Source organism: Trichosurus vulpecula, chromosome 7, assembly GCF_011100635.1.
Source record: "Trichosurus vulpecula isolate mTriVul1 chromosome 7, mTriVul1.pri, whole genome shotgun sequence".
Classification (NCBI taxonomy): Eukaryota; Metazoa; Chordata; class Mammalia; order Diprotodontia; family Phalangeridae; genus Trichosurus; species Trichosurus vulpecula.
The window spans coordinates 145,505,163-145,529,450 of record NC_050579.1 but is presented as its reverse complement, the minus strand read 5'-3'; the positions used below and the strand labels follow the sequence as shown (position 1 = coordinate 145,529,450).

Sequence of the window (24,288 nt, the reverse complement as noted above, 5' to 3'; positions counted from 1 at the left end):
CCTTAAAGTTGCTTTCTTTAGAAAAGCAGATCTAAGAACCGGTGCTAGCAGCCCCCCGGTGTGCTGGTGCTATTTGCCTTACACAGCCACGTTAGCTGCAAGTAGCATTGTTGTTACAAGCGTTCTAAAACTAAAATCAATAAAGTTTCTTCTTTTTAATCATCTAAGGTTTTGTCTAAATATTCTTGTGAAATCCCAAGTACAACTGAAAAAAAATGTGTACTTGCATTCTTCTATTTCGACTTCTGCTGGTTAACTCTAGCTTAAATAGCACATATCTGTGATTATGTTACCCTTTCTGTAAGCTTTGTCATATTCTGATAAGAACACTTAAGTCCTCTAGAATTAATTCCATTCAATACAAATGCATTAAGAGACCATCGTGAGCAGTGCACTATACTAGAAAATGAAAGCATCACAAACTTTAGATAAGAGGTTATACTAGATCTCTTGAAACTTACAGCATAATAAAAAGGCTATGATACGTTCAAAGAGTTTTATAATACAAAATAAGACATTATAAAAAAATGGTAATCATGTCATCTATACTTTTATCCAAGTCATAAATAAGAATGTTTAGCACCTTAGGGACAAACATAAATCCCAGGGCATTTCAATGGATATTTCCTTCCAAGTTTACAATGAACCATTAATGAGTACTCTTTTAGTCTGACCACTAAATCATTTCTTTTTTCTTGTATTTTTTGGGGGGAGGGGGGAAGGCAGGGCAATTGGAGTTAAGTGACTTGCCCAAGGTCACACAGCAAGTAAATGTGTCAAGTGTCTGAGGCCGTATTTGAACTCAGGTCCTCCTGATTCCAGGGCTGGTGCGCTACTCACTGCACCACCTAGCTGCCCCCATTAAATCATTTCTTAATCCATTCCAATTCACTAGCCCATATCTTCATCTCTTCCAAAAGTATAAAATACCTTAATAAAATACTTTGCCAAAATTGAAGTAAACTGTATCAATGGTATTCCCTTGATTAATAACTCTGTCAAAGAAGGAAATGAAGCTGGTCTGTCATGGTGTGCTTTTCATGAAGCCAGGATGATTCTTTACAATGTATGGTTCCTTTCCTACATGTTCACTAAACATCTCTTTATTTAATGAAGTTGGGGAGGGTTAAGGAAAGAGTTGCAGGGAAGTCAAAGTCCCATCCCTTTTGTTTTTATATTACATCGATTTTCATATATATATAAATATGAAAGCTATGATAGTTTTACATACATATATATGAAAATTGATAGAATATAAAAATAAAAGGCATCAATAAAACTCTGCTCTCCCTCTTCCCCTAGTTTTCCTTGAAACAAAAGAAAAAAAGGCAAATAAATGAATACATTGTCTGTATCTTGCAACATATGCAATATCTCACACTCTACATGTCTTCATCTCTTTTCCAGTGACAAGACTGGTTATTATAATTACACAGTGTTCAGTTTTATTATGTTTTCTTTTTTCATTTACATTATTGTAGTCATTTATATGGTTTTCCTGGTTATGCTTACTTTACATCAGTTCATGTATGTCTTTCCATATTTTCTGAACTCCTGATATTCATCCTTTGTTATTGCCATGCTGTAAGGCAGAAAGAACTACAGACTTGGAATGACATGGGACCTGAGTTCAAATCCCAGCTGAGCTATTTACTACCTTGATCACCTTGAGCAAGTCATAACCTTTCTGGATATTCTTAATTTCCTTATGTATAAAATGAGAGGGTTGGACAAGATGACCTCTAAGATCCCTTCCAGTTCCAGATCTATGATACTACGGTATCATAGCATTCTACAATTCCACTAACTATATACCACATTTTTATCCTTCCTCAAACCACTGGGCCCTCAACTTTATTTTCACTTCTTTGCTATGACAAAATATGAATATATTGGTATGTATGTAGCCTGTCTTTTAACTTCCTTGGGCTATAAACCCAGAAAAGGGATCTCTGGGTTAAAGGGTGGCTAGGTGATGTAGTACATGGAGCGCTGGGCTTGGAATTAGGAAGGTTTCAATTCAAAATCCTTCCTCAGACACTAGCTGTTTGACCTTGGATAAGTCACTTCTCTCAGCCTCAGTTTCCTCATTTGTGAGATGAAGTCAGACTTGATGGGTTTTAAAGTTCCTTTCAGTTCTAAATATAATAATATTTACATATATATCATAAATAAATGTAACAATAAATACTAATAATAGCTAACATTTTCACATAGAGCCTACTATGTGTCAGGCATTATGCTAAGTACTTTACATATATTATCTCATTTTATCCTCACAACCTTGGGAAGTTATTATTATTATTATATATTGTTGCTTCCATTTTTACAGATGAGGAAAATGAAACAAACAGAGGTTAAGTGACTTTCCCAGGGTCACACTAGTAAGCGTCTAAGGCCAGATTTGAGCTCAGACCTTCCTGACTTCAGGACTGGTGCTCCATCCACTGTGCTACCTAATTACTTTTATGGTCCTATAATCCTACAGTATATATATGTAGTCAAGTCCCACCTCACCTTTTGTGCATTATACCAAATTGTTTTATGGAATGTCTGGATCAATTTATAATTCCATCACCAACAGTGTATTATTGTGCTTGCCTTCTCAATGCCTCTCCAAAACAGATCATTTCTATCTTTTGTCATTTCACCCAATTTATTAGGTATGATAAGAAACCATACAGCTTTGACTTGCATTTCTCTAATCATTAGTGATGTGAAGCAATCTATCATAACATCACTGAAAATTTGTAATTCTTTTGAAAATTTGCTCATATTTTTTGACCACCTACCTCTTAGGTGATGGCTCTTGCTCCTATATATTTGTGTTATTTCCCAATACATTTTTGAATATCAGATCACTTTCAGAGATAATAAATATTTTACGCAATCAACAATTTACCTTCTTATCCTAGCTTCACTGATTTTATTGCTAAGAAAGCTTATCAATTTAATGTAATCAAAATTGTTGTTTCTTACATGATCACCTCTACCTACTGTTTACTAATCACGACTTTGGTAATATGTTCTACAGTTCTGCCAGGAACCAAAATCAAGTTCACTCTATCCTCTTGCCTTTTTGAAAATCAGGACATGTGTCTTTCTCCAATGCTGTGGTAGCTCTCCCATTTTCCACCATCTTTTAAATATCACTACTAATGGCTCAGCAATCACATCTTCCAGTTCTTTCAGTACCTGAGGATGTAGTTCATCTGGGCCAGGTGACTTGAATTCATCAAGGCAGCTAGGTGCTCTCTTACTATCTCCATACTTATCTTGGTTATCAACTCCCTATTAGCCATTTTTGTTCGGTCCTTTCCCATCCAAAGATCAGTCTCCTTGACAGAGAAAACAGAAGCAAAATAAGAATTGAGCATCTCTGCCTTCTCTGTCATTTATCATTGTCACCTCAACCCTGAGAAAGGAATGCTCTTTTCCCCCAAATATAGCTTAAACACATGCATGCACATGTCCACGCCCACACACAGACACGCACACGCGCACACACACACACCTCTTTTTATTGTTCTTCACTTCCCATTCAAACCTCAGCTCTTGAGCTTTGTCCCTCCTGACACTTTTACCGGACCATGCCAGGCTCTTATATTCATGCTCTGCTACCTTCCCTTGCTTTCATCTTCTTTATATATCTTCTTAAAATCTAAGTTAGTTTGTTCTTGGGGTATCCACATCAGTTATTTCAAAAAACTCCCTACTTTGCTCATCTCAGAGCTGTTGCCCTTTGTTTGTTCAAAATTTCATTCTTGAGTCTCTCTCATCCTTCATGGGCTGACTTCCCCTGTAGAATTTTTAGTCCATGTGATCCTGCTTATCCTTTCCCTTAAGCCCTATAAAATACACTCTCCAAAATCTATGGTACATGTCAGTTCATGTCCAGATTTCCTGTGCTTCTCTATCAGAAACCATAACAGGGTATGGGTACTTCTTAAAAGGTTCCTGACATTTTGAGACCAGAAATTAGTTCTTCCTTGTGAGGGAGAATCAGATCCAAAATGGAATTTCTCTTTGTTCCTCTTTAGAAGGATGAAATTATCATTAAGGCAAGTCATAAAGCTGGTGGCTGTTCTGCTTTTGGCAGAGAGCTATATCAGATGCCTACATAACTGAAGACTCCTGTCTCTATTACGTCATCCAGGTAGTCTATAGTATACTCATGTAACAAAATCACTTCTATTTCCACTGTCCTTCACCCAAATGCATTGCATCATGGTTCCCCTCTCTGTTACTAGATTTCTTCCCATGATTTCATCTTCTTAATTAACAATGCTACCTTTTACTTTCTACCTAGTCCTGTTTCTTATGAATAAGAAATACCCATCCAGAGCAATAATCTAGTCATAAGTTCCATCCCACCAAGTCTCAGTGATACCTAAGGAGGTCAAATTTGACTCCTTGAGTTAATAAGACCTACTTCCTTTTGAGTGTTGCTCAAACTTTGGGAATTTGAATATAGACACCTGATATCATGTGTTTTACTATTGGCTCCTTTCTTGGATTTTTTTTTCTTTTATGAACTTATGGGTATCTCCGTTTCTATTCTTCCTTTACTGTAGCTATTCTCTGGAGCTACATTCTCTTTCTAGTTAAGTGAATATAAACCAACAATTTTCTCCCTCCCTTATACTTTTTAAATTTAAAACGCTTTTGTTTAGTTTTACAAAATATCAAGCAAATATATTTTTGAAATTTTTTTGTTATTCTGAACCTCACACCAAAAACAAAACAAAAAACACCCAAACAAATAAAAATGAACATTTTCCTATGCATGAAACAGAAAGTGTATGGCATATAAAACTTGGAGTCTCACTATATATATATGTATATGTATATTTATATATATACATATATATCTTTTGTTTTCCATTTTTAAGCATATACTAAATTCACAATGTTCATTCCAAAAGCTGAGCTACTTGTCTGTTCCCCTTTGAACCCTTGTTCTATTATTTTCTGAGCATGTTTTTAAATGCTTCATTGAAACCTGCTCCTTTCTTCCTTTGAGCATCACTATCATTAGGTTCTGCTCTCTCTACCAATTCTCTCCCCCTCTTGCAATAAGTTAGGATAGTCATACAAAACATATCAACATATTGAATATGTCCAAAAATATCACATTCTACATTTCTAATCTATCATGTCTCTGAAAATAAGAGGGAAGCATACTTTATCACAGGTCCTCTAGTAATGATGGTCAATGCATTAGTCAGAATTCTTAAGTCTTTGGAAGTTGTTTTTCTTAATAATATTCCAATCATTATATGTTGTTCTGTTTCTGTTCCAATTCATACAATTATTCCCTGGTTTCTCTGAATCTGTCCCTTTTGTCATTTCATATGGCACAATATTTCATTAAATGCATACGACATAATTTGTCCAGCCATTCTCCAAATGATAGAAACCTAATTAATATCGAATGACTATGTTTATACAAATGAGTTCTTTTCCCTGTTTCCCTATTTTCCCTATTTCATATCACTAGGTCAAAAGGGTATGTATGCATAGTCTGATGCTGTCATTCAGTCATGTCCAACTCTTTGTGACTCTGTGGATCATACTATCCATGGCATTTTCTTGGCAAAGATACTGGAGTGGTTTGCCATTCCCTACTCCAATCAACAATAACAACAAAATTCATGCAGTTGTTTATTATTTGGATTTCTTCCCTAGAAAAATTTTGTCCATAGCCTTTGATCATTTATCAATTAGGGAATGGCACTTCTTATATAAAGTCAATTCTGCTATAACTTGAGATATGTATTCCCAAAAAGCATTGCGCTATGCAAAATTAGGCAATTAAAACCAGGCCTTACAGGGAAAATGGGGTTAGGGACACAACGCCCAAAAACTTCAGTGACACACAAAAAAAGATAAAAACATAATGAAAAAGTAGCACAGTTTTATACATGTTAAACAGTAAAGAAATCCATAATTACTACACTAAATAATAGCTGTCATCTGGGGCTTGGGGCTGCTGCTTGGCCTGCTTCCCTGGCTGTACAAACTGGGCAGGCTACAACTCCAGGTTACAGGCCATGGTGGAAGAAGAGGGGAAAGGAGGGGAACTGGGTATGAGATCACCCCTTCTCTGTTCACAGCTCCTGCTACACCCAGAAGACATACCAAAATTATGGCACTTTACCCTAGACAAAGACCTGATGCCTGCTTGTGGAAGTGGGTGTGGAAGGGTTGAAGACTGTGAATTATTGTGAAGTGATGCAGTTGTTTACTTTATTTCTGCTTCTCTTGGAAGAAATACAGAAGCAAACTCAAAATTCATATTATACCTAAAACGTTCCCTAACATATCAGTCACAGTGGAACAAATTAATATTTTCCGGAACACATAGCAGAACTGATATCTTGGATTAATTCCCTATATAGATATATTGGATAGCAGACTTCAGAGAAACAATATTTTTTTTCTCATTAACCGTTTTGCTTCTCTTATTTTACCTATATTTTTTGTACAAAAGCTTTCGATTTTATGTAATCAATATTGTCCATTTTACCATATATGATCCCCTTTTTCTCTTGTTTGATCAAGAAGTCTTCCTCTGTTCACAGATATCTCTTGCCTTCCTCTTCTAATTTGTTTATGATGGGCCATGCATATATTTGGAATTTATTGTGATATATACTGTGAGTGGTTGAACTAATCCTAATTTCTACCAGAATGCTTTCCCAGTTTTCATAGCAGTTTTTGTCAAATAGAAGTCCTTATCCTAGTAGTTAAGAGTCTTTAGATTTCTCTAGTAGTAGGCTCCTATGTTTATCATGCTTCTGGACCTTGTCTGGATATAAAGTAAACCTTTGGTAGTTTCATTGATGTGGTACTGCATAAGTAATTTAGGTAGTATTGTCATTTTTGTTATATTGGCACAGCCTAAACATGGGTGTGTGTGTGTGTGTGTGTGTGTGTGTGTGTGTCCATCCAATATTTATAGGTCTTTATTTCTGAAAAAGTATTTGGTATTTATATTCATCTAAGTTCTGTGTGTGTCCTGGTAGGTAAATTCCTAGATATTTTATACATTCTATAGTTATTCTGAAAAAAATATCTCTTTCTGTTTCTTCATGTTTGGTTTTCATGATAACACACCAGATAGCTAATGATTTTGTGTAAGTTTATTTTATAGTCTGCCCTATGCTGAAGTTAAGGATTCAATTAATTTTAAATTTAGTTTTAGGTTTTTTTTGGAGGGGGGAAGGCAGGGCAATTGCGGTTAAGTGACTTGCCCATAGTCACACAGCTGGTAAGTGTGTCAATTGTCTGAGGCCACATTTGAACTCAGGTCCTCCTGACTCCAGGGCTGGTGCTGTACTCACTGCGCCACCCAGCTGCCCCACAGTTTTAGTTTTCCTAATGTTGAAGCAACCCTTGCATTCCTAGTATAAATCCAACCTGCTCATACAATTTTTTAAAAACATTGCTATTTTATTCAATATTTTTATATTGCTAGTCAAGCTACTGATCTCAGAATGTTTGATAGAATTAATTTGTAAGTCTACTTGGTCCTGGTTTTTCCCCTCACATTTAAGAGTTCGTTGATGGCCTGGTTAGTTTCTTTTTCTGATATTGGGTTGTTTAAATTTCAATTTCTTCTTCTGTTTATCTGAGCATTTTATATTTTTGCAAAAAAAATTTCATGCCATCAATTTTCTTGGCATATGAAGGGAAAACAGCTTTTAATATTTTTTCCTTATTCCATATACATTTTTTATAAATACTTTTTCATATTTTGGGAATTTGATCTTTAATTTTTAGAAATTAGATAATGGGCTTATGCATTATATGTTAAAAACAGGTTGCTAGTTTTATTTAGTAATTTACTGTATATTGTGCTTTCTGTTGTTACATTTCTTTGATTTTCAGAATTTTTATGTTTTTTGTTAGCTGGCTTTTTTTGTTTCACTTGTTGATTTCTCAAGAGATATATGCAAAATTTTTAGATTTCTCCTTTCTCTCTTTGGCTGATGAAAGCGTTTAATGACATAAAATTTCTCCTAAGTATTCTACATCCCCAGCAAAGTCTCATTGCTATAATTTTGTTGATGAAATTATCCCGTTTCTATGTTTTCTTCATTCTTTGATTCACCAATCCTTTAACATTAAGTTATTTAGTCTCCATTTGTTTGAATCCTTTCTTCTAATAAGCTGTTATTATAATTTTTATCATATGAAAAATAAAGGATGTATTTACTATTCCTGCTTCTCTATTTCTGATTATGAGATTTTTATGCTTTAACACATGCTCAGTTTTTATAAATATGCCATGCCCAGCTTAGAAATGTGTTCTATTCCCACTTGATACTTGCCAGAGATCTAACATATCTGGCTTTTCAAATTTTCTATTCATGTCCTTAAATTTCTTTGCTCATCCTTTTGTTAGATTTATCTAATTCTGAAAGAGACACATTGAGCCTCCCAACTACTATAATTTTACTGTCTATTTCTCCCTGGAATTTTATATACTTGTCCTGCAAATATGTCATTTGGTACATATATATTAAGCATTGATATTATTTCAATGTCTATGACACCTTTAAACATGGTATAGTTTCCTTATTTCTTTTAACCATATCTATTTATGTGATTGCCTTATCTGAGACTGTCATTGCTATTTCTGCTTTTTAAAAATTCAACTAAAGTATAATATACTTTACTCTAGCTCATTTTCACCGTGTGAATATTTACACACCAAGTGTTTCTTGTAAAAAAATTGTTTGAATTCCCTATCCTTTTCCACTTTCAACAACTCCATCCACCTCAAATTCACAACTAATATTATTATTGTCTATTTCCCTATCATACTTCATCATACTTCTTCCTCTTTGTCCCCAGATATCCTTTTTATATAGAAAGCAGGGAAAGGGAAAGAATGTGATTACTACTCATGACTACCATCAATGATCAGTAATTGAAGTGATCTGCTTCTACTCAATTGCCCCACAACTTCTCAGACCCTGGGACCACTAGTGCTTTCACCTTACCTTCATTTATTGTAATCTCCCTTTATGATCCACTGGTCAAAGTTAAAGTTTGCTTCAATTGTGGCTGCTTCCATCCCAACTCCCCTTTCCCTCTTAAACTTTCTCTCCCTCTTCCTTATCCCTGCATATTCTCCTAATGAACTTAACATATCACTTGCAGGATAGGTTATTCTTAGTTGTAAGCCTTTATCTTTTGTCTTTTAGAATATTTTACTCCAAGTGCTTCTCTCCTTTGGGATATTTGCTGCCAAATTTTGTGTGACCTTGTGATTCCATGGAACTTGAATTTCTTTCTGATTGCTTGCAATATTTTTCCTTGGACTTGTAAGCTTTGGATTATGGGCTCCTGGAAGTTTCCATTGTGGGTTTCTTTCATTCCAGACTTTAAGATTCACAGTGACTGATGCATTCTATTTTCACTTTGTCCTCTGATTTTACTAAATGTGGGTAAAATTTTTATTTATGATTTCTTGAGTAATAACCAGACTTTGTTAAGGTGTCATTGTTTTTTTTAAATTAAATTTCTCTTTTACTTGGTTGGTTTTGTTTTGTTCTATTATTTCTTGGCAGGAAGAGTAACAGTATTCTCTATGGCTTAACTTTCAAAGAATTTGCTACTTGGATATGATTAAGAACATTTGTTCTCAGCTATTTATTCTTCCCTTCCAAAGCTCTTATTTCATTGTTTAATTTCCTGATTAATCTCTTATGGGTACTCTTATAGTCCTTGTGGCCAAGCCATTTCCCCCTCTAAGGCTTTTTTAAAAATTACCAGCAGTAATCACCTCAAACTGAAAAGCAGTAAAAGGAGAAATCATGAGCAAAGCTTAGCCTGTAACCCAATTAAATCAGATGATCTCAAATGGAACTGAAGAACAAAAAGATGAAAAATGGCATTATCTGCTAGTTATGTTATGCAATTTATTTTTCTCTTCAATAACAGTAGAAGCATCACATTGGGACACCAATACCTCAGTATCCAATATTCTATAAGAGAAAATAGAAATAACACTCAATATAATGCAGCTAGGAAGAAAATGGACCTTGCCAAGTAGACAGAAAAAAATTCATCCTGGAGGTAATAGTTCTAAAGGTACTCAGGGATTTATAGTCTATTGGTAAAAAACAAAAAGGAAGATATGCTCTAATACAAAATGCTATATGCAGTTACTTGCACTTCTCTCCAAAGCACCCCCTTTTCTAATTCTCTTCCAATGCTTCTCATTACATCAGCGTGAGAGACTGTGGGTTAGGGTACCAATATCTTTTAAACACCTTAGAGTTTCAGATAAGGTGAGATTCCCTTTACCTCCTAAAGGAGAATGGATAATGGCACTGATTAGCAGATAAACTGTTTTTACAGAAGACATCTAACTAGTGGCATACTGATAAATGTTTAACAACTGCTCTGGGGGAAGCTGGGAAGAATATATGTAAGTATTTATGTATATGTATATACGTGTATATAAGTTATTATAAATTTTACTGATACAAAGGAAGTGTAACAGACTTACAAATAATGATTAAATATAAAATCCTCCTTATCGTAAATTCCATATATAGCCAAGTGATTCTCACAGAATGCTTGCACTGATTTTTGCTGAATTCATATATCCATAGCCAACCTATGGTGCAAATCAACCATGACTTGACAAAGAGTTGTATTCCAATCTGCCCTTTCCCCAATAAATTTATTGCCACTAAATCCGATATATGATTTACCACTGTTAAACTATTTCTCACCTATAGATTACATTTATTAAATTGAAACTTATTTCAGCTTTAGCACTTCTGACTACAGTAGTGCTGTCTTTTTTTTATTTTTGTCTAGTTACAAAGATTAGAACATTATTTGATTCTACGTTACAATAAACAAAATCCCCCAAATCATTCAACTCAATTATATATCTTACAATTTTATTTAAATGATACTATTTTTCCCCCACCGACTATCCAAGGTGATGTTAGTTCTTCATAAGGCCAAGTGTATGAGTCTAAGAAATCAAAATAATTTAAGATGTTTCCAAAATTGTTTCCAATAAAAACTATAAATTCATATGTTGAATTATATTTTCTAGCAACACATTCCTAGGAATGTGTACTACATTTATTATTTTTATCAAATGGGATGTCTTTAAACAGAGACTTACACCTATCCTTCAATGCTTTCCAGTGCCAATTATTAAATTTTGCAAAGCATATCTTATGGTGAGTTTGATTAATTTTTGTGCTTAGCAAATATCTGTTAATTTTTTCTGCAATGTAATAGAAAAAGTAATGAAGATTCTATAAGAATGTCGATTGTTAAAGGTCTTGCAAGGGATTAATGTTACCTAATCTCTTTGCCAAACCAAACTAAGAAAAGCAATGAGAAAAATGCATAAATAAAGCAGTGTAAGTATACCAAACAGCAGTAGCAGAATCCAGAAATATTTTAGAACATTTAAATTATTTCATTTCAGCTACTGAATTATCAAGTGATAACTGCAATTAATGATTTAAACAGCACACCAAATGATTTTAGGAGAAAAAAAATTTTAAACAACTTCATAGTCCATACTTTGTTCCCAGCTCTGCATTAACACCGCCAGAGCAAAATATGATTAAGTTTGATATGAAATATTCATTGTTTTTTGATTTTTGGCAGGGGAATTAGGGTTAAGTGACTTGCCCAAGTTCACACAGCTAGTACATGTGTCAAGTGTCTGAGGCCAGATCTGAACTTAGGTCCTCCTGACTGCAGGGCCGGTACTCTACTCACTGAAATATTCATTATGAAAGCTATAATTATTACTTCATTATCTATGGTACCTTTTTAACATAATGTAGTTTCCCCGCTTTTCTCTTTTAATTAAATCTATTTTAGCTTTAACTTTGTTGGAGATCATGATGTTACCCCCGTTTTTTCTACATTAGCCGAAGCATAATAAATTCTACTCCAGCACTTTATTTTTACTCTGTGTGGGTTTCTTATTTCTAAATGTCTTTCTTGTAAACAACACATCATCGGGTCTGGTTTTTGATCTATTCTGATATCCATCTCCATTTCATAGGTGAATTTGTCTCATTCAAAGCTATAATTACTAGTTGTGCATCCTATTCTCCCCCACCCGTTTATCCTTCTCTCTCTCTCTCTTTTTACCCTCTCCCTCCTCAGAAGTCTAATTTACTTCTAAACACTGACTCTCTAATCTACACACCCTTGTAAAAGTCCCTCCCTTATTCTATCCTCTCACTCTCCTGAATTTCTCTGTAAGTTAAAGATACTTTTGTACTCAACTGAATGTATAGTTATTCCTTCTTTAACCCAGTTCTAAAGAGAATAAGATTCCTCCGCACTACCTGCCCTCCACTACAACAGTTCTTTCATTCATGCCTCTTTTGTATGAGATAATTTGCTTCACTGTGTTATACTGACTAGCTCCACAATATCTGAAATGTTTCTTTCTAGTTGCTTGTAATGTTTTCTCCTTGATCTGGGAGCTTTGACATTTAGCTATAATGTTCCTGTGATTTTTCATTATAGGATCTCTTTCATGTGATGATCAGTGGGTTTTTTCAATTTCTATTTTACCCACTAGTTTAAAAACTACATGCATTTTCCTTAATAACTTCTTTACTAACTACTTAAAGTATCTAGACTCTTTTTTTTTAAATCATGACTTTCAGGTAGTCCAGCAATTCTTATGTTATCCCTCCCTCAATCTGTTTTCCAAGTCAGCTGTTTTTCTAATGAATTACTTCATGTTCTATTTTTTTCATTTTTCAAAATTTTGTTTTATCATTTCTTAATGTCTTGTGAAGTTATTTTCTTCCCCTTGCCCAATTCTAATTTTTCAGGAGTTATTTTCTTCCATAAGTTTTTGGACCTCTTTTTCCAATTGGTCAATTTTCTTTTCATAACTTTCTCGCAATATTCTTATTTTTTCCCCTAATTTTTCTTCAACCTCTCATTTGATTTTTAAAGTCCTTTTAAAGCTCTTTCAAGAATTCTTTTTGGCTTGTGACCATTTTACAATTTTCTTTGAAGTTTTGCAAGTAGTTGTTTTGACTTCATTCTCTTCTTCTGAGTTTGAACCCTTATCTTCTCAATCACCATAGTAACTATCTATGGTCTGGTTATTTCTTTGCTGTTTACTCATTTTTTAATGGCCTGCTTCTTGGATGTTAACTTTTATGTTAGGGTCAGGCTCTGTTCCCAGGGTTTGGAGGATAATGTCTCAGGCATCAGATTTTTTGTGCTGTTATGTTCAGACCTCTATTAGGGGTCTTTAACTTTTTTGTTCTTCCAGTGTGCTATGATTCAAGGCCAGGTGTGTTCACTGCTCCTACAGCTCATGTCTTAGTCTATGAGTGAATTCAGGTACTCCTCTCCACCACTAAACAGTGACCACAGTCCCTAGTACTGCTGTCACAGCAAATACCCAGCAGCTGCAAGCATCAGATTATCCCTCTGCCCTGGAAATGAAACCAGGGACTCTCTTCTCTTGTGAGTGACCACAACCAGCAGAACCATTGCCCCTCTGCAGCTGCACTCCCTGGTGTATTCTCAGTCCTCCTGGCCGCCACATAGCTTGAGACCATGTCTGACCAACATGACCGGGAATTATTTCTGCTACTATAAAATTCACTTTGAGTTGTTATTTTAAGCTATTTAGGGGGGTGGGATTTGGGAGAGACAGGGTAATTCCCTGCCTTATTCTGTCATTTTCCTACAATTCCTGTCAAGCTAATTTTCTAATGCCTCCTGAGATGACAATCATTTTTAGATCTCAGTCCACTTCCAAGGAGGAACCTACAGTTTAAAGAGTCTAAAAAAGGTTAAAAATAACCAACAAGGATGTCAAAGACAGAACCACTACATAAAAGAATGCTCCAAATCACTAATAATAAGAGAAATGCAAATAAAAACAGCTGTTAAGATTTTACTTCATACCCTGCAAATTGACAAAGATGACAAATGATAGGAAGAGTTCACGTTAGAGAGGTGGTAGGAAGATGGGCACACTGCTGCATTGCTAGTGGAGCTGTGAATCAGTACTACTGTTCTGAAAAGCAATTGGAAACTCTGTGAATAAAATAACTAAAATTTCTGTATCCTTTAACCCAGAGATTTCCTTTCTAGGTTTATACCTCAAAGAAGCTATTGATTAGAAAATCTCAAAAATATTTAGAGCAGCACTTTTTTATAAGAGTAAAGAATTGGAAACAAAATGGATGCCCATCAATTGGTGATCAACCAAACAAATTGTGATACATTAATGTAACAGGATATTACTGTATTTTAAGAAATGAAGAATGTGATGAATATAGAAAACTATGGAAAGATCTTCATTAATTGATGCAGGCTGAAGTAAAGCAGAGCCAAAAAACAAAACACACACATACACACAAATTAATACACACAAGGACTACAACAATGTAAACAGGAAGAACCACACACAAATCAAAAATGAATGTTACAAAATTATAAAGATCATGGCTTGAAATAAGATATATGAGAAGATTCTTCCACCCATACACATCTTTGTAGAAGCAGGAAGTCCACAAATGTTGCACATTGAACACATTTTCAAACTTTTTCAGTGTACAGATCACTTATGCTGATTTTTCCTCTTTTCCTTTGTCTTTAAAAATACTATTTGTTATTGTAATATTAATTAAGGTGGGACTTTATTACTGTTTTAGAATGCTAAATTAATTAAGTGTCTTTGATTGAGCCTTACCAGGTGCAAAGCCCAGGCCCAAACCCCTAATTACTAGGTGCGAAGCCAATGTGGGCATGAAGCCCTCAGGGTCCTAAGGGGAGTTGCTAAGACCAGAACCAAGAATAGGTGCCCAAGTTCTGGTCACTCAGATGACATCTGATGACTTCTAAAGACTGTATAAAAAGAGAGAACAGAGTTGTTTGCTTGGGGCTCTGAGCCATAAGAGGGGTGAAGTGTGATTCTGGGCCAGCCATTGTTAAGAGCTCCCGGGCTTGTCAACCCAGATGTTTATGGTTTATTGGTAACTACGAATTGTGATCGGGTTTGTTTATATTGTGTATGTTTATAACTTGTTTGTATTTGCTGTGAAGTTCAGGTTGCTGTCTTTTCCTCCTGAACTGAGTTTATATGTATATGTTAGATTACAGTAAGATTGTTAACCCCTTAATGTTGCTTTCCTTAGTAAAGCAGATCAAAAGAACCTCTGCTGGCAGCGTCCTTGTTGTTGGGCTTGTGTTGGTCTTTCACCCCCACAGCAGCTGCTAGCCCAATTGCTGATACAGTTATATGGGATAGCTTTCTGGGAGGGGGAAGAATACTTAATGAAGAACACAAAATTTAACAATAAAAACTTATTTAAAAAATACCTGAACTATCACTATCAACTTATAGTCATCAAATTGGCTAAGATAATAAAAGGAGGTAAATTTCAATGCTGCTATGGAAAAACTAGCACAGCTAGTAGGACCAGCAACTTGTTTATCTTTTCACAAATAACAGAAATTTTATAGTAGGAATTAAAAAAAAAATTAAAACCCTTTATACCACGCCAAATCCATTTGATATACATACACATATGCTATATACATACACATATATACCTCCACTATCTCTCAAAGTCTAAGTTCATGTTTGTGCATATGTTGTTTGTGCACAAACCATGTTTGTGGTTTCCATGACACTATCTATCCATCTCATCCTCTACAGACCCCTTTTCTTTTTGCCTTCAATTTTTCTCAAGATCAAGGTCTTTTCCAATGAATCCCATCTTCTCATTATGTAGCCAAAGTATTTAAGCTTCAGCTTCAATATTTGACCCTTCAGTGAATAGCTTGAATTAATTTCTTTAAGTATTGATGGATTTGATCTTCTTCCTGTTCAAAGGAATCTCAAAAGACTTCTCCAGCACCACAATCTTAAAGTGCCAATTCTGCAACATTTAGCTTTTCTTAATAGTCCAACTCTAATAGTCATACATTGCTACTAGAAAAACCATAGCTTTGATTTTATGGACCTTTGTCAGCATGGTGATGTCTCTGCTTTTTAGTATGCTGTCCAGATTTACCAGAGCTTTCCTACCAAGGAGCAAGCTTCTTTTAATTTCATAGACGAAGTTGCTATCTGCAGTGATCTTTGAGCCCAAGAATATAAAAATCTGACATTGCTTCTATTTTTTCTCCCTCTATTTGCCAGGAAGTGATGAGAATAGTTGCCAAGATCTTAGTTTTCCTGATGCTAAGTTTCAATTCAAGCCAGCTTTGACACTCCCCTCTTTCATCCTCATTAAGAGCCTTCTTAATTCCCTCTTCACTTTCTGCCATCATAGTGGTATCATCTGTATATCTGAGATTGTTGAGATTTCTCCTGGGAACCTTCGTTCAGCTATTGACTCTTTCAGCCTGGCATTTTCACATGATGTACTCTAGATATAAGTTAAACAAATAAGATGACAGAAGCACAAACAATAATGAACAATACCTTAAAAAATTGGCCAAATGGAAAAAGTACAAAAATTCACTGCTGAAAATAACTCCTTAAAATGCAGAATGGCCCAAATGGAAATAGAAGTTTAAAATGCCCACTGAAATAAGTAATTCCTTAAAAATCAGAATTGGGCAAGTGGAAGCTAATGACTTCAAGAGACATCAAGCAACAATAAAACAAAATTTAAAAAGTGAAAAAAATAGAAGAAAATGTGGAATCTTATTGGAAAAACAACTGACCTGGAAAACAGATCAAGGAAAGTTAATTTAGGAATTATTGGATTACCTGAAAGCCGTGATCAAAGGAATAACATAGACATCATTATTTCAAGAAATTATCAAGGAAAACTGGCCCAAAAGCCTTGAACCAGAGGGTAAAAGAGAAATTGAAAGAATCCAGTGATTACCAACTGAAAGACATCCCAAAATGAAAATTCCCAGAAATATTATAGCCAAATTCTGGAGCTCCTAGGTCAAAGAGAAAATATTTCAAGTAGCCAGAAAGAAACCATTCGAATACCATAAAACTGTTTATCTTTCTATATGGAAAGAGATATATATATCTTCCAAGAACATTATCACTATTAGGGCAGTTAGGATTCTACATAGAGAGAGGATGCAAAAATGAGTCAATTATGTTGGAATGATGTAAAAAAAATAGGTGAGAAAGAGGGATGTCCTAATGAAGGGAGAAGGGAGAAGAAGTATGAGGAAAATTATCTCACATAAAAGAAGTATGCAAAGAATGGCTTTTACAATTAAAGAGAAAATGGTTTGGGGGGATGGAGGTAGGCAAAGCTTGAACCTAACATTTAAATTGATTCAAAGAGGAAAATACACACACACACACACACACACACACACATACACACTCAACTAGTAATAGAAATTTATCTTACCCAACAGGGAAGTAGGAGGGGAAAAGGATAAGAGAAAGCGGAGAGGTAATAAAAAGGGAGGGCTGATAAAAGAAAGCAGTTGTCAGAAGCAAAACAGACTTTAGAGGAAGGGATAAGATAAAAAGAAAGAGAGAATGATAAACAGAAGAAAACAGGATGGAGGGAAATGTACAATTAGTAATAATAACTATGAATGTGAATGGCATGAACTCACCCACAAAATGGAAGTGGACAGCAGAAAGGATTAGAAAACAGAATATCTTGCTTACAAGAAACACTCTTGAAAAAGACATACAGAGTTAAAATAAGGGGCAGGAACAGTGTCTGCTATGCATCAGGTGAGGTAAAAAAAGAAGGGCTACTAATCATGAGCTCAGAAAAAGCAAAAGCAAAAACTGACCTAATTAAAGGAGAAAAGCAAGGAAATACATTTTGCTAAAGGAACCACAGATGGTCAAGTAATATCAATTTTAAACATATATGGACCAAATGGCATAGCATCCAAATTCTTAAAGGAAAAAAATTAATTACAAATAGTAAAACTGTATAGTAGGGGATCTCAACATTCCTTTATCAGAGCTAAATAAATCTAACAATAAAGTAAATAAGAAAGAAGTCAAGGAGATGTACAGAAGCTTATAAAATTTAGATAGAATACTCCTCTGGAGAAAAATGAATGGGAATAGAAAGAAGTATACCTTTTTCTTCAGCTGTACATGGCATCTTTACAAAAACTTACCACATATTAGGGTATCATAACCTCTCAAACAAATGCAGAAAAGCAGAAATATTAAGTTCACCCTTTTCACATGATAATGTGATAAAAAATACATTTAACAAAGGTCCATACAAGCATAGATTAAAACTAGAAACTAATTTGAGCTTTAAGAATGAGTGGGTGTTTCAACAATCCAGCTAGCAGCTTCTGTGGGTGTGTAAGATCCACCCACAGCCAGCACCCAGAAAGCTGCCAACAGCAGCTTTTGCCCAACTATATGCCAGTAAAACTGTTGATCTAGGTGAAATAGATTAATATTTACAAAATATAAAGTGGCCAGATTATAAGAGGAAATAGAATACTTAAATAACCTTATCTTAGAAAAGCAAATTAAACATGCCATAAATGAGGCGCTCTCTCTTTTGGGGGCGGGGGAGGGGTGAAGGGACCATGTTAAGTGACTTGCCCAAGGTCACACAGCTAGTAAATATCAAGTGGTCTGAGGCTGGATTTGAATTCAGGTCCTCTTGACTCCAGGGCAGATGCTCTATTACTGTGCCACCCAGCTGCCCCATAAATGAGGTTCTCTAAGAAAAAATCCCCAGGACCAGATGGATTTATAAGTGAATTCTACGAAATATTTAAGGAATAATTAATCCCAATACCATATAGACTATTTGAAAAAATAAAGGACTCCTACCAATTTTCTTTTATGAAACAAATATGGTTTTGATACCTAAAATCAGGGAGAGCAAAAATAGAGAAAGAAAACTACAGACCAATTTCCTTAATGAATATTGATGCAAAAATTTTAAATAAAATACTGGCAAGGAGATTATAGCAATGTATCACAAAGACCATATACTATGACCGGGTGGAATTTTTATCAAGAATGCAGGGCTGGTTCAACATTAGGAAAACTATCAGTATAACTGACCATATCAATAACAAAAACAACAAAAATCATATGATTATATGTCAACAGATGCAGAAAAAGCCTTTGACAACACCCATTCCTATTACAAACACTGAAGCACAGGAATCAATGGAAACTTTCTTAAAATGAGAAGTTTTATCTATCTAAAACCAAGAGCAAGCATTAACTATAATGGGGATAAACTTGAAGCCTTCCCTATAAGATAAGAAGTGAAGCAAGATGTCCATTATCAACACTATTATTCCATACTGTATTAGAAATGCTATCTTTATCGATGAGACAAAGAAATTAAAGGAATAAAAATAGGCAATGAGGAAATAAAACTCTCTTTGTAGATGATATGATAGTATACTTAGAGAACCCTAGACAATCAATTAAAAAGTAGTTGAAACAATTCAGCTAAGTTGCAGGATATAAAATTAACCCATATAAATCATCAGCATTTCTATATTTTACCAACAAAACTCAGCAGCAAGAAAAAGAAGTAGAAATTCCACTAAAAAGAACATCAGATGACATACAACACTTGGGAATCTAGCTGCCAAGACAAACCCAGGGATTATATGAACCCAATCACAAAACTTTTCACACAAATAAAGACAGATCCAAGTAACTGAAAAAAATATTACTTCCTCATAGGCAAGTCAAGCCAATATAATAAAAATGACAATCCTACCTAAATTTATTTACTTATTCAGCGACTTACCAATCAAACTACCAAAGAATTATTTTATTGAGCTATAAAAATTAGTAACAAAATTCATCTGAAAGAACAAAAGGTCAAAAACATCAAGTAAATCAATGAAAAAAAAACTGTGAAGGCAGCCTAGCAGTTCCAGATTTCAAACTATATTACAAAGTGGTAATCATCAAAACAATCTGGTACTAAGAATAAAGTAGTGGCTCAATGGAATAGATTAGGTACATAATACACAGAAGTAAATGACAATAGTAATCCAGTTGTTTCATAAACCCAAAGATTCAAGCTTCTGGACTAAGAACTCATCATTTAACAAAAATTCCTCGGGCAGAAAACTAGGCATAGACCAGTATTTCACCCTGAATACCATGATGAGGTCAGAATGGATAAAAGGTGGCATAAGTAAATTAGGAGCATGGGAAAATGTCCTGTCAAATTTATGGATAAGAGAAGAGTTTATGACCAATGAAGAAACAGAGGATTACAGGAAGTAAAATACATAATTTTAATTACATGAAATTAAAAAGGTTTTACACAAACAAATTAATGCAGCCAAAATCAGAAGAAAAACAGTAAACTAAGGTAAAAAAACTAAAGCAAGTTTCTCTGACAAAGGCCTCATTTCTCAAATATATAGGGAACTGAGCAAAACTTATAAAAATAAAAGCCATTCTCCAGTTGATAAATGGTCAAAAGATGAACAGGTAGTTTTCAGAAGAAATAGAATCTTATTTTTTTTAATGATGTCAGGGCAGCCAGGTGGCACAGTGAGTAGAGCACTGGCTCTTGAGTCAGGAGGACCTGAGTTCAAATCCAGCATTCAGACATTTGACATGCTTACTAGCTGTGTGACCTCAGGTAAGTCACTTAACCCTAATTGCCCTGCCTTCCCCCTTCTAAAAAAAAAAGAAAAAAATGATGTCCAATTCTATAGTTCTATTTCCATGTTCCCACACTATCCACACTACCAACACTTTTGCTGAAGTGCCTATAACAAATACTATTCCAATGAGGTATCCGCTAGATTATACAGCTTCACAAATCTTTGTCTTTTTTTTTTAACCAAGTTTAATGAAGATGTCTCTGGAACCATATTTATTGTGACCTTATTTGAATTCCCATAGTTAAATAATGTATTTTAATAACATTTTATATCTTTTTCCAAATGTTGTGCTGATAACTGAGAAGGATACACTAGTCCTATTCTGATGCCTCATCTTGGTGAGGAAATAATCTTGGGTTCTAAAGGCAGGGCATAACCTCTGGCAATAAGTTATTACAAGCTGGAAAGGCTAGGCTTCAAGTACAGGTTCAGTAGGTATGGCTCTTTCTAAGACCAGCCTAGCTTAGTGCAGAGTCTCATTGCCACAGGGTTTATTTTTCTGGTCATAGTATATCTTAAAGTCTACTAAAACTTGGCAGGGTTACAATCTGCATCAGCGCAGAGATTATTTGCTCTTATGAAATCATATGTCTTTTAAAATATATAATGTGTGCATACATATACCCATCCATTTGTGCATATAATACAGTTTATTGTTTAACCCTAGGCACTATGCCAAACCCTGGAGATACAAAGACAAAACGAAAAACCATACCTGTTGTCGAGGAGCTTACATCCTACTGGAGAGGGAAAAAGGAGTAACACATGTTTACAAGGTATTCCAAAAATCTTAGAGCAGTTTTAAGCTTTAATAACTTAAAAGTGCACTAAGACTTTGGGGACAGTGGGAATGCGAGAGAGAGAGAGAGAGAGAGAGAGAGAGAGAGAGAGAGTGTGTGTGTGTGTGTGTGTGTGTGTGTATGTGCACATGTGCACATGCATGGGTGCATGGGTGCCTGTGCACTGCGTGAGCATGTATACATACACAAACATATGGATTAAAAATGTACAAATACTTCAAGGTGAGTTTTCCTTCCACCAACAAAAATCTAAGCATTGCTGAGACTGAAAGATTCATCACCCTGAATCTAAGTGTTAAAACTTTTCAGAATTTATCTATGGTTGTTGTGAGATAAACAAAGTCTGTTACTGGGCCTATATTCTGTGACAAAGCTTTTAAGAATTCAGGGTTAGGCACAGGAGTGGGATTTTAGTAGGGGTTCTCCATTCTACTTCCCTCCCACTGTTATACAGTAGAGGTGCCAATCTTGCATCCCACTTCCTAGTGTGGCCAGAACTAGATTAAAATGTAATTGGGAAATGATTAATAAAACAAATAAAAATATAGTACAACATAGATAATGTTAATTTGTGGTTTTCTAAGTCAATATACCACCTCTAGGGATGTTTCTATTTGAGTCTGACCCCATGGGACAGAAGTCTTCCGCAAACTCCCATCTATATAGATGAAGACCTGCTCTGCGATTTAATAATAGTCTCAGAAAATCGTAATTTTCTTTCTGTTCTTGTGCTCTTTCCAGTAATAAAGGCAAAGATGATGAAATCACACTTAATTAGAGGTAGGGTCCATTTCTGAAGCATTAAAGGGGAAAATCCTCAGAGACTTGAAATTGTGAATATAGAGAGAGCCAAAATGAAAAAGGATACTCAAGAGTCGACAACCACTTGGCTGTACAAGCCTCTTCAAGCCCTTGGTTACATCTGCATTATGTAATTGCACTGGGGTTTAACTTTGAGCTATGAAAAACACAATGTGGAAGGAAGGAAATAAGAAACAGAGAAAACAAAAATATGAAGAGACAAATTTTGCTTCCATTGTATTTCATTACTTCATTAGGAATTTGCAAACTAAAGTTATGAACATAGTTAACAAGAATTTATTAAGCATTCAACAGAATGAATAATCAGGTACCTCATTCTAGCATGCTAAGTCACACACTAGAAAGAGCATTGGACCTGGAGTTAGGAAGATGAGAGATGATGTTACCCGTGTGACCCTAGACAAGTTACTTAATCTCTGCCTGCCTCAGTTGCCTAATCTTTAAAATTGGGATAACAACACCTACCTTGCAGGGCTGCTGTAAAAATAAAATAAGAAAATATTGTAAAGTGCTTTGTAAACCTTAAAGCTCTATAAATACAAGCTTATTATCATTATATCAAAATTCTGAAGTTAAAATATCTAACTCATCCAAAACACTATTCCAAGAAACTCAGCTTTTGGTCACCTAAACATTTAAGTCGTCTGACAGAATATAACTATCACTCTTTTAGAGATAAAAAAAACTCGAAAAGTACCAACCTAGCAATCAGGCCCACCTTCAGTCCATTTGACACAACCACAAAGAACATGAATTCTAAAGTTGAGTCTGATGATTATTTATGATGCAGCCTTCCAGCTTTTTCTTCATTCCTCAATTCTTCCTTTGTCCCACTCGACTTCTTTGTTAAACTTCTGCTCTACCTGTCTAATTTCCCTTAATTTCTCTCCTTCCATATTTTTTCCTTTCAATGCTTTATTCTCTCCACTACAATTTCATTTATTTCCCTTGCCCCACCATCTCTTTTTCAAAGTTGTCTGCATTCCCTATTCCTCAGTCAAAAATTCCGAACATCGAAGAATTAAGGATTACTCCCTTTCAGAAACTACCCAATAACCCTTATCCCACTTAACACAGACAGATCATCAGGTGTGAACACATGGCAGCAAGAGCTAGCTAATTCGGAGGCATCAAATTTTCCTTCTGGGCAAACAATTCCTCTAAATCTTTCTATATTCTAAGCTTATTGTATACTTCCATTTAGGTACCATTTGCTTGGCCGCTGGCCAAGCAAATGGTACCTAAATGGAAGTATACAATAAGCTTAGAATATAGAAAGATTTAGAGGAATTGTACTGATGTATGCATTCAGTATGAAGTACTGAACTAAAGACTGCATATGATTCATTCTAATAAGATGTTTGATAAACTGTCTAAACAAAGAATGACTTACTACCAAAAAAATTGTGAAGGATATTTTTGGTCCTCCTAAACAGGTTCACAGATTTAGAGCTGGAAGGAACCTCACAAGCCATCTAGTCCAACCTTCTCATTTTAGATAGAAGGAACACTAAGACCAAAGAGGTTCAATAACTTAAGCAAGACCACCCAAGTAAGGAATCATCAGAGGTGGGATTTGAACATGTCTCCTTATTCCAAAGTCAGTGCTTCTTCCAGTCTACTAAGCTGCCTCCACATTCACACAGTTTTTGAAAATGATGTAACCAATAAAAGATACTGATTAATTCAGTGAATCCGGGGTCATCCTATTATATGAATAAGTTAGGGTGCACAGCCTGATGCAAGGAATCAGAGAAGCCTGGGGAGAGTGGGGGTTCAAAAGTTTTGCCAAGAACAAACGAGCTGTAAGACTCTAGAGCAATTAATTAACCTCCTTGGGCCTCTGTTTCCTCACCTGGAAAATGAGGGTCCTGGAATAGACACCCTCAGAGCTCCAATCTAGATCTAAGATCCTAAACTGCAGGTGGGTTGTTAAACTAATTGCGGGAGGAGAATGTCTACCCCAGGAGTTTCCTAGTAAAATAACCGATCTGGATCAAATAAAATCTCTCCAGTGTATTGCTTTGGGGAGCCTCTTGTTACTTCG

At 35.2% G+C, this 24,288-nt stretch overlaps 1 protein-coding gene across 1 annotated transcript in view; it reads right to left on the bottom strand.

Moving 5' to 3' along the window:
- The window catches only part of FAM184A (family with sequence similarity 184 member A), a 102,632-nt gene that overhangs the window by 77,765 nt on the left and 579 nt on the right, over window positions 1-24,288 (bottom strand). The window lies entirely within an intron of this gene.